The following is a 15,606-nucleotide window of genomic DNA, read 5'->3' on the forward strand; positions in this document are numbered from 1 at the left end:
GAGGGCGCGGCCCCTTAAGTGTCTCTGTAGGGGGCGCGGCCCCTTAAGTGTCTCTGTAGGGGGCGCGGCCCCTTATGTGTCTCTGTAGGGGGCGCGGCCCCTTATGTGTCTCTATAGGGGGCACGGCCCCTTATGTGTCTGTGTAGGGGGCGTGGCCCCTTATGTGTCTCTGTAGGGGGCGCGGCACCTTATGTGTCTCTGTAGGGGGCGTGGCCCCTTATGTGTCTCTGTAGGGGGCACGGCCCCTTATGTGTCTCTGTAGGGGGCGCGGCTCCTTATGTGTCTCTGTAGGGGGCGCGGCCCCTTATGTGTCTCTGTAGGGGGCGCGGCCCCTTATGTGTCTCTGTAGGGGGCGCGGCCCCTTATGTGTCTCTGTAGGGGGCGCGGCCCCTTATGTGTCTCTGTAGGGGGCGCGGCCCCTTATGTGTCTCTGTAGGGGGCGCGGCCCCTTATGTGTCTGTGTAGGGGGCTCGGCCCCTTATGTGTCTCTGTAGGGGGCATGGCCCCTTATGTGTCTCTGTAGGGGGCGCGGCACCTTATGTGTCTCTGTAGGGGGAGAAGGGGCTCGGCACCTTGTGTGTCTCTGTAGGGGGCGCCGCACTAATGTGTCTCTGTAGGGGGCGCGGCACCTTATGTGTCTCTGTAGGGGGCACAGCCCCTTATGTGTCTCTGTAGAGGGCGCGGCCCCTTAAGTGTCTCTGTAGGGGGCGCGGCCCCTTATGTGTCTCTGTAGGGGGCGCGGCCCCTTATGTGTCTCTGTAGGGGGCGCGGCCCCTTATGTGTCTCTGTAGGGGGCACGGCCCCTTATGTGTCTCTGTAGGGGGCGCGGCCCCTTATGTGTCTCTGTAGGGGGCGCGGCCCCTTATGTATCTGTGTAGGGGGCTCGGCCCCTTATGTGTCTCTGTAGGGGGCGCGGACCCTTATGTGTCTCTGTAGGGGGCGCGGCCCCTTATGTGTCTGTGTAGGGGGCTCGGCCCCTTATGTGTCTCTGTAGGGGCTCGGCCCCTTATGTGTCTCTGTAGGGGGCTCGGCCCCTTATGTGTCTCTGTAGGGGGCTCGGCCCCTAATGTGTCTCTGTAGGGGGCGCGGCCCCTTATGTGTCTCTGTAGGGGGCACGGCCCCTTATGTGTCTGTGTAGGGGGCACGTCCCCTTATGTGTCTCTGTAGGGGGCACGGCCCCTTATGTGTCTCTGTAGGGGGCGCCGCACTAATGTGTCTCTGTAGGGGGCGCGGCACCTTATGTGTCTCTGTAGGGGGCACAGCCCCTTATGTGTCTCTGTAGAGGGCGCGGCCCCTTAAGTGTCTCTGTAGGGGGCGCGGCCCCTTAAGTGTCTCTATAGGGGGCGCGGCCCCTTATGTGTCTCTGTAGGGGGCGCGGCCCCTTATGTGTCTCTATAGGGGGCACGGCCCCTTATGTGTCTGTGTAGGGGGCGTGGCCCCTTATGTGTCTCTGTAGGGGGCGCGGCACCTTATGTGTCTCTGTAGGGGGCGTGGCCCCTTATGTGTCTCTGTAGGGGGCACGGCCCCTTATGTGTCTCTGTAGGGGGCGCGGCTCCTTATGTGTCTCTGTAGGGGGCGCGGCCCCTTATGTGTCTCTGTAGGGGGCGCGGCCCCTTATGTGTCTATGTAGGGGGCGCGGCCCCTTATGTGTCTCTGTAGGGGGCGCGGCCCCTTATGTGTCTCTGTAGGGGGCGCGGCCCCTTATGTGTCTCTGTAGGGGGCGCGGCCCCTTATGTGTCTCTGTAGGGGGCGCGGCCCCTTATGTGTCTCTGTAGGGGGCGCGGCCCCTTATGTGTCTGTGTAGGGGGCTCGGCCCCTTATGTGTCTCTGTAGGGGCTCGGCCCCTTATGTGTCTCTGTAGGGGGCTCGGCCCCTTATGTGTCTCTGTAGGGGGCTCGGCCCCTAATGTGTCTCTGTAGGGGGCGCGGCCCCTTATGTGTCTGTGTCGGGGGCTCGGCCCCTTATGTGTCTGTGTAGGGGGCACGTCCCCTTATGTGTCTCTGTAGGGGGCACGGCCCCTTATGTGTCTGTGTAGGGGGCACGGCCCCTTATGTGTCTCTGTAGGGGGCGCGGCACCTTATGTGTCTCTGTAGGGGGCGCGGCCCCTTATGTGTCTCTGTAGGGGGCGCGGCCCCTTATGTGTCTCTGTAGGGGGCGCGGCCCCTTATGTGTCGGGGGCTCGGCCCCTTATGTGTCTCTGTAGGGGGTGCGGCCCCTTATGTGTCTCTGTAGGGGGTGCGGCCCCTTATGTGTCTCTGTAGGGGGTGCGGCCCCTTATGTGTCTCTGTAGGGGGCGCCGCACTAATGTGTCTCTGTAGGGGGCGCGGCCCCTTATGTGTCTCTGTAGGGGGCACAGCCCCTTAAGTGTCTCTGTAGGGGGTGCGGCCCCTTAAGTGTCTCTGTAGGGGGCGCGGCCCCTTATGTGTCTCTGTAGGGGGCGCGGCCCCTTATGTGTCTCTATAGGGGGCACGGCCCCTTATGTGTCTGTGTAGGGGGCACGGCACCTTATGTGTCTCTGTAGGGGGCGTGGCCCCTTATGTGTCTCTGTAGGGGGCACGGCCCCTTATGTGTCTCTGTAGGGGGCGCGGCTCCTTATGTGTCTCTGTAGGGGGCGCGGCCCCTTATGTGTCTCTGTAGGGGGCGTGGCCCCTTATGTGTCTCTGTAGGGGGCGCGGCACCTTATGTGTCTCTGTAGGGGGAGAAGGGGCTCGGCACCTTGTGTGTCTCTGTAGGGGGCGCCGCACTAATGTGTCTCTGTAGGGGGCGCGGCACCTTATGTGTCTCTGTAGGGGGCGCGGCCCCTTAAGTGTCTCTGTAGGGGGCGCGGCCCCTTATGTGTCTCTGTAGGGGGCGCGGCCCCTTATGTGTCTCTGTAGGGGGCGCGGCCCCTTATGTGTCTCTGTAGGGGGCACGGCCCCTTATGTGTCTCTGTAGGGGGCGCGGCTCCTTAAGTGTCTCTGTAGGGGGCGCGGCCCCTTATGTGTCTCTGTAGGGGGCGCGGCCCCTTATGTGTCTCTGTAGGGGGCGCGGCCCCTTATGTGTCTCTGTAGGGGGCACGGCCCCTTATGTGTCTCTGTAGGGGGCGCGGCCCCTTATGTGTCTCTGTAGGGGGCACGGCCCCTTATGTGTCTGTGTAGGGGGCACGTCCCCTTATGTGTCTCTGTAGGGGGCACGGCCCCTTATGTGTCTCTGTAGGGGGCGCCGCACTAATGTGTCTCTGTAGGGGGCGCGGCACCTTATATGTCTCTGTAGGGGGCACAGCCCCTTAAGTGTCTCTGTAGAGGGCGCGGCCCCTTAAGTGTCTCTGTAGGGGGCGCGGCCCCTTAAGTGTCTCTGTAGGGGGCACGTCCCCTTATGTGTCTGTGTAGGGGGCACGGCCCCTTATGTGTCTCTGTAGGGGGCGCCGCACTAATGTGTCTCTGTAGGGGGAGAAGGGGCGCGGCCCCTTATGTGTCTCTGTAGGGGGCGTGGCCCCTTATGTGTCTCTGTAGGGGGCGCGGCCCCTTATGTGTCTCTGTAGGGGGAGAAGGGGCTCGGCACCTTGTGTGTCTCTGTAGGGGGCGCGGCCCCTTATGTGTCTCTGTAGGGGGTGCGGCCCCTTATGTGTCTCTGTAGGGGGTGCGGCCCCTTATGTGTCTCTGTAGGGGGTGCGGCCCCTTATGTGTCTCTGTAGGGGGTGCGGCCCCTTATGTGTCTCTGTAGGGGGCGCGGCCCCTTATGTGTCTCTGTAGGGGGCACAGCCCCTTAAGTGTCTCTGTAGGGGGTGCGGCCCCTTAAGTGTCTCTGTAGGGGGCGCGGCCCCTTAAGTGTCTCTGTAGGGGGCGCGGCCCCTTATGTGTCTCTGTAGGGGGCGCGGCCCCTTATGTGTCTCTATAGGGGGCACGGCCCCTTATGTGTCTGTGTAGGGGGCACGGCACCTTATGTGTCTCTGTAGGGGGCGTGGCCCCTTATGTGTCTCTGTAGGGGGCACGGCCCCTTATGTGTCTCTGTAGGGGGCGCGGCTCCTTATGTGTCTCTGTAGGGGGCGCGGCCCCTTATGTGTCTCTGTAGGGGGCGTGGCCCCTTATGTGTCTCTGTAGGGGGCGCGGCACCTTATGTGTCTCTGTAGGGGGAGAAGGGGCTCGGCACCTTGTGTGTCTCTGTAGGGGGCGCCGCACTAATGTGTCTCTGTAGGGGGCGCGGCACCTTATGTGTCTCTGTAGGGGGCGCGGCCCCTTAAGTGTCTCTGTAGGGGGCGCGGCCCCTTATGTGTCTCTGTAGGGGGCGCGGCCCCTTATGTGTCTCTGTAGGGGGCGCGGCCCCTTATGTGTCTCTGTAGGGGGCACGGCCCCTTATGTGTCTCTGTAGGGGGCGCGGCCCCTTATGTGTCTCTGTAGGGGGCGCGGCTCCTTATGTGTCTCTGTAGGGGGCGCGGCTCCTTATGTGTCTCTGTAGGGGGCGCGGCCCCTTATGTGTCTATGTAGGGGGCGCGGCCCCTTATGTGTCTCTGTAGGGGGCGCGGCCCCTTATGTGTCTCTGTAGGGGGCGCGGCCCCTTATGTGTCTCTGTAGGGGGCGCGGCCCCTTATGTGTCTCTGTAGGGGGCGCGGCCCCTTATGTGTCTCTGTAGGGGGCGCGGCCCCTTATGTGTCTGTGTAGGGGGCTCGGCCCCTTATGTGTCTCTGTAGGGGCTCGGCCCCTTATGTGTCTCTGTAGGGGGCTCGGCCCCTTATGTGTCTCTGTAGGGGGCTCGGCCCCTAATGTGTCTCTGTAGGGGGCGCGGCCCCTTATGTGTCTGTGTCGGGGGCTCGGCCCCTTATGTGTCTGTGTAGGGGGCACGTCCCCTTATGTGTCTCTGTAGGGGGCACGGCCCCTTATGTGTCTGTGTAGGGGGCACGGCCCCTTATGTGTCTCTGTAGGGGGCGCGGCACCTTATGTGTCTCTGTAGGGGGCGCGGCCCCTTATGTGTCTCTGTAGGGGGCGCGGCCCCTTATGTGTCTCTGTAGGGGGCGCGGCCCCTTATGTGTCGGGGGCTCGGCCCCTTATGTGTCTCTGTAGGGGGTGCGGCCCCTTATGTGTCTCTGTAGGGGGTGCGGCCCCTTATGTGTCTCTGTAGGGGGTGCGGCCCCTTATGTGTCTCTGTAGGGGGCGCCGCACTAATGTGTCTCTGTAGGGGGCGCGGCCCCTTATGTGTCTCTGTAGGGGGCACAGCCCCTTAAGTGTCTCTGTAGGGGGTGCGGCCCCTTAAGTGTCTCTGTAGGGGGCGCGGCCCCTTATGTGTCTCTGTAGGGGGCGCGGCCCCTTATGTGTCTCTATAGGGGGCACGGCCCCTTATGTGTCTGTGTAGGGGGCACGGCACCTTATGTGTCTCTGTAGGGGGCGTGGCCCCTTATGTGTCTCTGTAGGGGGCACGGCCCCTTATGTGTCTCTGTAGGGGGCGCGGCTCCTTATGTGTCTCTGTAGGGGGCGCGGCCCCTTATGTGTCTCTGTAGGGGGCGTGGCCCCTTATGTGTCTCTGTAGGGGGCGCGGCACCTTATGTGTCTCTGTAGGGGGAGAAGGGGCTCGGCACCTTGTGTGTCTCTGTAGGGGGCGCCGCACTAATGTGTCTCTGTAGGGGGCGCGGCACCTTATGTGTCTCTGTAGGGGGCGCGGCCCCTTAAGTGTCTCTGTAGGGGGCGCGGCCCCTTATGTGTCTCTGTAGGGGGCGCGGCCCCTTATGTGTCTCTGTAGGGGGCGCGGCCCCTTATGTGTCTCTGTAGGGGGCACGGCCCCTTATGTGTCTCTGTAGGGGGCGCGGCCCCTTATGTGTCTCTGTAGGGGGCGCGGCTCCTTATGTGTCTCTGTAGGGGGCGCGGCTCCTTATGTGTCTCTGTAGGGGGCGCGGCCCCTTATGTGTCTCTGTAGGGGGCGCGGCCCCTTATGTGTCTCTGTAGGGGGCGCGGCCCCTTATGTGTCTCTGTAGGGGGCGCGGCCCCTTATGTGTCTCTGTAGGGGGCGCGGCCCCTTATGTGTCTCTGTAGGGGGCGCGGCCCCTTATGTGTCTCTGTAGGGGGCACGGCCCCTTATGTGTCTGTGTAGGGGGCTCGGCCCCTTATGTGTCTCTGTAGGGGCTCGGCCCCTTATGTGTCTCTGTAGGGGGCTCGGCCCCTTATGTGTCTCTGTAGGGGGCTCGGCCCCTAATGTGTCTCTGTAGGGGGCGCGGCCCCTTATGTGTCTCTGTAGGGGGCACGGCCCCTTATGTGTCTGTGTAGGGGGCACGTCCCCTTATGTGTCTCTGTAGGGGGCACGGCCCCTTATGTGTCTCTGTAGGGGGCGCCGCACTAATGTGTCTCTGTAGGGGGCGCGGCACCTTATATGTCTCTGTAGGGGGCACAGCCCCTTAAGTGTCTCTGTAGAGGGCGCGGCCCCTTAAGTGTCTCTGTAGGGGGCGCGGCCCCTTAAGTGTCTCTGTAGGGGGCACGTCCCCTTATGTGTCTGTGTAGGGGGCACGGCCCCTTATGTGTCTCTGTAGGGGGCGCGGCACCTTATGTGTCTCTGTAGGGGGCGCGGCCCCTTATGTGTCTCTGTAGGGGGCGCGGCCCCTTATGTGTCTCTGTAGGGGGCACGGCCCCTTATGTGTCGGGGGCTCGGCCCCTTATGTGTCTCTGTAGGGGGTGCGGCCCCTTATGTGTCTCTGTAGGGGGTGCGGCCCCTTATGTGTCTCTGTAGGGGGCGCCGCACTAATGTGTCTCTGTAGGGGGCGCGGCCCCTTATGTGTCTCTGTAGGGGGCACAGCCCCTTAAGTGTCTCTGTAGGGGGTGCGGCCCCTTAAGTGTCTCTGTAGGGGGCGCGGCCCCTTAAGTGTCTCTGTAGGGGGCGCGGCCCCTTATGTGTCTCTGTAGGGGGCGCGGCCCCTTATGTGTCTCTATAGGGGGCACGGCCCCTTATGTGTCTGTGTAGGGGGCACGGCACCTTATGTGTCTCTGTAGGGGGCGTGGCCCCTTATGTGTCTCTGTAGGGGGCACGGCCCCTTATGTGTCTCTGTAGGGGGCGCGGCTCCTTATGTGTCTCTGTAGGGGGCGCGGCCCCTTATGTGTCTCTGTAGGGGGCGTGGCCCCTTATGTGTCTCTGTAGGGGGCGCGGCACCTTATGTGTCGCTGTAGGGGGAGAAGGGGCTCGGCACCTTGTGTGTCTCTGTAGGGGGCGCCGCACTAATGTGTCTCTGTAGGGGGCGCGGCACCTTATGTGTCTCTGTAGGGGGCGCGGCCCCTTATGTGTCTCTGTAGGGGGCGCGGCTCCTTATGTGTCTCTGTAGGGGGCGCGGCCCCTTATGTGTCTCTGTAGGGGGCGCGGCCCCTTATGTGTCTCTGTAGGGGGCGCGGCCCCTTATGTGTCTCTGTAGGGGGCGCGGCCCCTTATGTGTCTCTGTAGGGGGCGCGGCCCCTTATGTGTCTCTGTAGGGGGCGCGGCCCCTTATGTGTCTCTGTAGGGGGCACGGCCCCTTATGTGTCTGTGTAGGGGGCTCGGCCCCTTATGTGTCTCTGTAGGGGCTCGGCCCCTTATGTGTCTCTGTAGGGGGCTCGGCCCCTTATGTGTCTCTGTAGGGGGCTCGGCCCCTAATGTGTCTCTGTAGGGGGCGCGGCCCCTTATGTGTCTCTGTAGGGGGCACGGCCCCTTATGTGTCTGTGTAGGGGGCACGTCCCCTTATGTGTCTCTGTAGGGGGCACGGCCCCTTATGTGTCTCTGTAGGGGGCGCCGCACTAATGTGTCTCTGTAGGGGGCGCGGCACCTTATGTGTCTCTGTAGGGGGCACAGCCCCTTAAGTGTCTCTGTAGAGGGCGCGGCCCCTTAAGTGTCTCTGTAGGGGGCGCGGCCCCTTAAGTGTCTCTGTAGGGGGCACGTCCCCTTATGTGTCTGTGTAGGGGGCACGGCCCCTTATGTGTCTCTGTAGGGGGCGCGGCACCTTATGTGTCTCTGTAGGGGGCGCGGCCCCTTATGTGTCTCTGTAGGGGGCGCGGCCCCTTATGTGTCTCTGTAGGGGGCACGGCCCCTTATGTGTCGGGGGCTCGGCCCCTTATGTGTCTCTGTAGGGGGTGCGGCCCCTTATGTGTCTCTGTAGGGGGTGCGGCCCCTTATGTGTCTCTGTAGGGGGCGCCGCACTAATGTGTCTCTGTAGGGGGCGCGGCACCTTATGTGTCTCTGTAGGGGGCACAGCCCCTTATGTGTCTCTGTAGAGGGCGCGGCCCCTTAAGTGTCTCTGTAGGGGGCGCGGCCCCTTAAGTGTCTCTGTAGGGGGCGCGGCCCCTTATGTGTCTCTGTAGGGGGCGCGGCCCCTTATGTGTCTCTGTAGGGGGCACGGCCCCTTATGTGTCTCTGTAGGGGGCGCGGCCCCTTATGTGTCTCTGTAGGGGGCACGGCACCTTATGTGTCTCTGTAGGGGGCGTGGCACCTTATGTGTCTCTGTAGGGGGCACGGCCCCTTATGTGTCTCTGTAGGGGGCGCGGCTCCTTATGTGTCTCTGTAGGGGGCGCGGCTCCTTATGTGTCTCTGTAGGGGGCGCGGCCCCTTATGTGTCTCTGTAGGGGGCGCGGCCCCTTATGTGTCTCTGTAGGGGGCGCGGCCCCTTATGTGTCTCTGTAGGGGGCGCGGCCCCTTATGTGTCTCTGTAGGGGGCGCGGCCCCTTATGTGTCTCTGTAGGGGGCGCGGCCCCTTATGTGTCTCTGTAGGGGGCGCGGCCCCTTATGTGTCTGTGTAGGGGGCTCGGCCCCTTATGTGTCTCTGTAGGGGCTCGGCCCCTTATGTGTCTCTGTAGGGGGCTCGGCCCCTTATGTGTCTCTGTAGGGGCTCGGCCCCTTATGTGTCTCTGTAGGGGGCTCGGCCCCTTATGTGTCTCTGTAGGGGGCTCGGCCCCTAATGTGTCTCTGTAGGGGGCGCGGCCCCTTATGTGTCTCTGTAGGGGGCACGGCCCCTTATGTGTCGGGGGCTCGGCCCCTTATGTGTCTGTGTAGGGGGCACGTCCCCTTATGTGTCTCTGTAGGGGGCACGGCCCCTTATGTGTCTGTGTAGGGGGCACGGCCCCTTATGTGTCTCTGTAGGGGGCGCGGCACCTTATGTGTCTCTGTAGGGGGCGCGGCCCCTTATGTGTCTCTGTAGGGGGCGCGGCCCCTTATGTGTCTCTGTAGGGGGCACGGCCCCTTATGTGTCGGGGGCTCGGCCCCTTATGTGTCTCTGTAGGGGGCGCCGCACTAATGTGTCTCTGTAGGGGGCACGGCCCCTTATGTGTCTCTGTAGGTGGCACGGCCCCTTATGTGTCTGTGTAGGGGGCACGTCCCCTTATGTGTCTCTGTAGGGGGCACGGCCCCTTATGTGTCTCTGTAGGGGGCGCCGCACTAATGTGTCTCTGTAGGGGGCGCGGCACCTTATGTGTCTCTGTAGGGGGCACAGCCCCTTATGTGTCTCTGTAGAGGGTGCGGCCCCTTAAGTGTCTCTGTAGGGGGCGCGGCCCCTTAAGTGTCTCTGTAGGGGGCGCGGCCCCTTATGTGTCTCTGTAGGGGGGCGGCCCCTTATGTGTCTCTATAGGGGGCACGGCCCCTTATGTGTCTCTGTAGGGGGCACAGCCACTTATGTGTCTCTGTAGGGGGCACGGCACCTTATGTGTCTCTGTAGGGGGCGTGGCCCCTTATGTGTCTCTGTAGGGGGCACGGCCCCTTATGTGTCTCTGTAGGGGGCGCGGCTCCTTATGTGTCTCTGTAGGGGGCGCGGCCCCTTATGTGTCTCTGTAGGGGGCGCGGCCCCTTATGTGTCTCTGTAGGGGGCGCGGCCCCTTATGTGTCTCTGTAGGGGGCGCGGCCCCTTATGTGTCTCTGTAGGGGGCGCGGCCCCTTATGTGTCTCTGTAGGGGGCGCGGCCCCTTATGTGTCTCTGTAGGGGGCGCGGCCCCTTATGTGTCTCTGTAGGGGGCTCGGCCCCTTATGTGTCTCTGTAGGGGCTCGGCCCCTTATGTGTCTCTGTAGGGGGCTCGGCCCCTTATGTGTCTCTGTAGGGGGCTCGGCCCCTTATGTGTCTCTGTAGGGGGCCCGGCCCCTAATGTGTCTCTGTAGGGGGCGCGGCCCCTTATGTGTCTCTGTAGGGGGCACGGCCCCTTATGTGTCGGGGGCTCGGCCCCTTATGTGTCTGTGTAGGGGGCACGTCCCCTTATGTGTCTCTGTAGGGGGCACGGCCCCTTATGTGTCTGTGTAGGGGGCACGGCCCCTTATGTGTCTCTGTAGGGGGCGCGGCACCTTATGTGTCTCTGTAGGGGGCGCAGCCCCTTATGTGTCTCTGTAGGGGGCGCGGCCCCTTATGTGTCTCTGTAGGGGGCACGGCCCCTTATGTGTCGGGGGCTCGGCCCCTTATGTGTCTCTGTAGGGGGCGCCGCACTAATGTGTCTCTGTAGGGGGCACGGCCCCTTATGTGTCTCTGTAGGTGGCACGGCCCCTTATGTGTCTGTGTAGGGGGCACGTCCCCTTATGTGTCTCTGTAGGGGGCGCCGCACTAATGTGTCTCTGTAGGGGGCTCGGCCCCTTATGTGTCTCTGTAGGGGGCGCCGCACTAATGTGTCTCTGTAGGGGGCACGGCCCCTTATGTGTCTCTGTAGGTGGCACGGCCCCTTATGTGTTTCTGTACGAGGCTCGGCCCCTTATGTGTCTCTGTAGGGGGCGCCGCACTAATGTGTCTCTGTAGGGGGCTCGGCCCCTTATGTGTCTCTGTAGGGGGCGCCGCACTAATGTGTCTCTGTAGGGGGCTCGGCGCCTTATGTGTCTCTGTTGGGGGCACAGCCCCTTATGTGTCTGTGTAGGGGGCTCGGCCCCTTATGTGTCTCTGTAGGGGGCACGGCCCCTTATGTGTCTCTGTAGGGGGCGCGGCCCCTTATGTGTCTCTGTAGGGGGCGCGGCCCCTTATGTGTCTCTGTAGGGGGCGCGGCCCCTTATGTGTCTCTGTAGGGGGCACGGTCCCTTATGTGTTTCTGTACGAGGCTCGGCCCCTTATGTGTCTCTGTAGGGGGCGCCGCACTAATGTGTCTCTGTAGGGGGCTCGGCCCCTTATGTGTCTCTGTAGGGGGCGCCGCACTAATGTGTCTCTGTAGGGGGCTCGGCCCCTTATGTGTCTCTGTTGGGGGCACAGCCCCTTATGTGTCTGTGTAGGGGGCTCGGCCCCTTATGTGTCTCTGTTGGGGGCTCAGCTTCTTATGTGTCTCTGTAGGGGGCACGGCCCCTTATGTGTCTCTGTAGGGGGCGCGGCCCCTTATGTGTCTCTGTAGGGGGCGCGGCCCCTTATGTGTCTCTGTAGGGGGCGCGGCCCCTTATGTGTCTCTGTAGGGGGCGCGGCACCTTATGTGTCTCTGTAGGGGGCGCGGCCCCTTATGTGTCTCTGTAGAGGGCGCGGCCCCTTAAGTGTCTCTGTAGGGGGCGCGGCCCCTTATGTGTCTCTGTAGGGGGCACGACCCCTTATGTGTCTCTGTAGGGGGCACGGCCCCTTATGTGTCTCTGTAGGGGGCACGGCCCCTTATGTGTCTCTGTAGGGGGCGCGGCCCCTTATGTGTCTCTGTAGGGGGCGCGGCCCCTTATGTGTCTCTGTAGGGGGCGCGGCCCCTTATGTGTCTCTGTAGGGGGCGCGGCCCCTTATGTGTCTCTGTAGGGGGCGCGGCCCCTTATGTGTCTCTGTAGGGGGCGCGGCCCCTTATGTGTCTCTGTAGGGGGCGCGGCCCCTTATGTGTCTGTGTAGGGGGCTCGGCCCCTTATGTGTCTCTGTAGGGGCTCGGCCCCTTATGTGTCTCTGTAGGGGGCTCGGCCCCTTATGTGTCTCTGTAGGGGGCACGGCCCCTTATGTGTCTCTGTAGGGGGCGCGGCACCTTATGTGTCTCTGTAGGGGGCGCGGCCCCTTATGTGTCTCTGTAGGGGGCGCGGCCCCTTATGTGTCTCTGTAGGGGGCACGGCCCCTTATGTGTCTCTGTAGGGGGCGCCGCACTAATGTGTCTCTGTAGGGGGCACGGCCCCTTATGTGTCTCTGTAGGTGGCACGGCCCCTTATGTGTCTGTGTAGGGGGCACGTCCCCTTATGTGTCTCTGTAGGGGGCACGGCCCCTTATGTGTCTCTGTAGGGGGCACGGCCCCTTATGTGTCTCTGTAGGGGGCACGGCCCCTTATGTGTCTGTGTAGGGGGCACGGCCCCTTATGTGTCTCTGTAGGGGGCGCCGCATTAATGTGTCTCTGTAGGGGGCGCGGCACCTTATGTGTCTCTGTAGGGGGTGCAGCCCCTTATGTGTCTGTGTAGGGGGCTCCGGCCCCTTATGTGTCTCTGTAGGGGGCACGGCCCCTTATGTGTCTGTAGGGGGCTTGGCCCCTTATGTGTCTCTGTAGGGGGCACGGCCCCTTATGTGTTTCTGTAGGGGGCGCCGCACTAATGTGTCTCTGTAGGGGGCGCCGCACTAATGTGTCTCTGTAGGGGGCGCCGCACTAATGTGTCTCTGTAGGGGGCTCGGCCCCTTATGCGTCTCTGTAGGGGGCGCGTCCCCTTATGCGTCTCTGTAGGGGGCGCGTCCCCTTATGCGTCTCTGCAGGGGGCACAGCCACTTATGTGTCTATGTAGGGGGCGCGGCCCCTTATGTGTCTCTGTAGGGGGCGCGGCCCCTTATGTGTCTGTGTAGGGGGCACGGTCCCTTATGTGTCTCTGTAGGGGGCGCCGCACTAATGTGTCTCTGTAGGGGGCTCGGCCCCTTATGTGTCTCTGTAGGGGGCGCCGCACTAATGTGTCTCTGTAGGGGGCTCGGCCCCTTATGTGTCTCTGTTGGGGGCACAGCCCCTTATGTGTCTGTGTAGGGGGCTCGGCCCCTTATGTGTCTCTGTTGGGGGCTCAGCTTCTTATGTGTCTCTGTAGGGGGCACGGCCCCTTATGTGTCTCTGTAGGGGGCTCGGCCCCTTATGTGTCTCTGTAGGGGGCTCGGCCCCTTATGTGTCTCTGTAGGGGGCACGGCCCCTTATGTGTCTCTGTAGGGGGCGCGGCCCCTTATGTGTCTCTGTAGGGGGCACGGCTCCTTATGTGTCTCTCTGTAGGGGGCACGGCTCCTTATGTGTCTCTGTAGGGGGCACGGCTCCTTATGTGTCTCTGTAGGGGGCATGGCACCTTATACCAACAAAATGAAACCAGGCAAAATCTTCACCCAAACGTAAGATCTGTTCTCCTCTTAGTGGCCCCTGTATTGCTGCCGGCTGTATCCTAAGTATAGTCTGTGCCCTTTCTGGCGCCTGTATTGCTGCCGGCTGTATCCTCAGTATAGTCTTTGCCCTTTCTGGCGCCTGTATTGCTGCCGGCTGTATCCTCAGTATAGTTTGTGCTCTTTCTGGCGCCTGTATTGCTGCCGGCTGTATCCTCAGTATAGTCTGTGCCCTTTCTGGTGCCTGTATTGCTGCCGGCTGTATCCTCAGTATAGTCTGTGCTCTTTCTGGCGCCTGTATTGCTGCAGGCTGTATCCTCAGTATAGTCTGTGCGCTTTCTGGCGTCTGTATTGCTGCCGGCTGTATCCTCAGTATAGTCTGTGCCCTTTCTGGTGCCTGTATTGCTGCCGGCTGTATCCTCAGTATAGTCTGTGCTCTTTCTGGCCCCTGTATTGCTGCCAGCTGTATCCTCAGTATAGTCTGTGCTCTTTCTGGCGCCTGTATTGCTGCCGGCTGTATCCTCAGTATAGTCTGTACTCTTTCTGGCCCCTGTATTGCTGCCGGTTGTATCCTCAGTATAGTCTGTGCTCTTTCTGGCGCCTGTATTGCTGCTGGCTGTATCCTCAGTATAGTCTGTGCTCTTTCTGGCGCCTGTATTGCTGCCGGCTGTATCCTCAGTATAGTCTGTGCTCTTTCTGGTGCCTGTATTGCTGCCGGCTGTATCCTCAGTATAGTCTGTGCTATTTCTGGCCCCTGTATTGCTGCCGGCTGTATCCTCAGTATAGTTTGTGCTCTTTCTGGCGCCTGTATTGCTGCCGGCTGTATCCTCAGTATAGTCTGTGCTCTTTCTGGCTCCTGTATTGCTGCCGGCTGTATCCTCAGTATAGTCTGTGCTCTTTCTGGTTCCTGTATTGCTGCCGGCTGTATCCTCAGTATAGTCTGTGCTTTTTCTGGTGCCTGTATTGCTGCCGGCTGTATCCTCAGTATAGTATGTGCTCTTTCTGGCTCCTGTATTGCTGCCGGCTGTATCCTCAGTATAGTCTGTGCTTTTTCTGGTGCCTGTATTGCTGCCGGCTGTATCCTCAGTATAGTCTGTGCTTTTTCTGGTGCCTGTATTGCTGCCGGCTGTATCCTCAGTATAGTCTGTGCTCTTTTTGGCGCCTGTATTGCTGCCGGCTGTATCCTCAGTATAGTCTGTGCTCTTTCTGGCTCCTGTATTGCTGCCGGCTGTATCCTCAGTATAGTCTGTGCCCTTTCTGTTGCCTGTATTGCTGCCGGCTGTATCCTCAGTATAGTCTGTGCCCTTTCTGGCACCTGTATTGTTGCCGGCTGTATCCTCAGTATAGTCTGTGCCCTTTCTGGTGCCTGAATTGCTGCCGGCTGTATCCTCAGTATAGTCTGTGCCCTTTCTGGCGCCTGTATTGCTGCAGGCTGTATCCTCAGTATAGTCTGTGCTTTTTCTGGCGCCTGTATTGCTGCCGGCTGTATCCTCAGTATAGTCTGTGCCCTTTCTGGTGCCTGTATTGCTGCCGGCTGTATCCTCAGTATAGTCTGTGCTCTTTCTGGCCCCTGTATTACTGCAGGCTGTATTCTCAGTATAGTCTTTGCCCTTTCTGGCGCCTGTATTGCTGCCGGATGTATCCTCAGTATAGTTTGTGCTCTTTCTGGCCCCTGTATTGCTGCCGGCTGTATCCTCAGTATAGTCTGTGCCCTTTCTGGTGCCTGTATTGCTGCCGGCTGTATCCTCAGTATAGTCTGTGCTCTTTCTGGCGCCTGTATTGCTGCAGGCTGTATCCTCAGTATAGTCTGTGCGCTTTCTGGCGTCTGTATTGCTGCCGGCTGTATCCTCAGTATAGTCTGTGCCCTTTCTGGTGCCTGTATTGCTGCCGGCTGTATCCTCAGTATAGTCTGTGCTCTTTCTGGCCCCGGTATTGCTGCCAGCTGTATCCTCAGTATAGTCTGTGCTCTTTCTGGCGCCTGTATTGCTGCCGGCTGTATCCTCAGTATAGTCTGTACTCTTTCTGGCCCCTGTATTGCTGCCGGTTGTATCCTCAGTATAGTCTGTGCTCTTTCTGGCGCCTGTATTGCTGCTGGCTGTATCCTCAGTATAGTCTGTGCTCTTTCTGGCGCCTGTATTGCTGCCGGCTGTATCCTCAGTATAGTCTGTGCTCTTTCTGGTGCCTGTATTGCTGCCGGCTGTATCCTCAGTATAGTCTGTGCTATTTCTGGCCCCTGTATTGCTGCCGGCTGTATCCTCAGTATAGTTTGTGCTCTTTCTGGCGCCTGTATTGCTGCCGGCTGTATCCTCAGTATAGTCTGTGCTCTTTCTGGCTCCTGTATTGCTGCCGGCTGTATCCTCAGTATAGTCTGTGCTCTTTCTGGTTCCTGTATTGCTGCCGGCTGTATCCTGAGTATAGTCTGTGCTTTTTCTGGTGCCTGTATTGCTGCCGGCTGT

The sequence above is a fragment of the Ranitomeya imitator genome, chromosome 9 (genome assembly GCF_032444005.1).
Source record: "Ranitomeya imitator isolate aRanImi1 chromosome 9, aRanImi1.pri, whole genome shotgun sequence".
Classification (NCBI taxonomy): domain Eukaryota; kingdom Metazoa; phylum Chordata; class Amphibia; order Anura; family Dendrobatidae; genus Ranitomeya; species Ranitomeya imitator.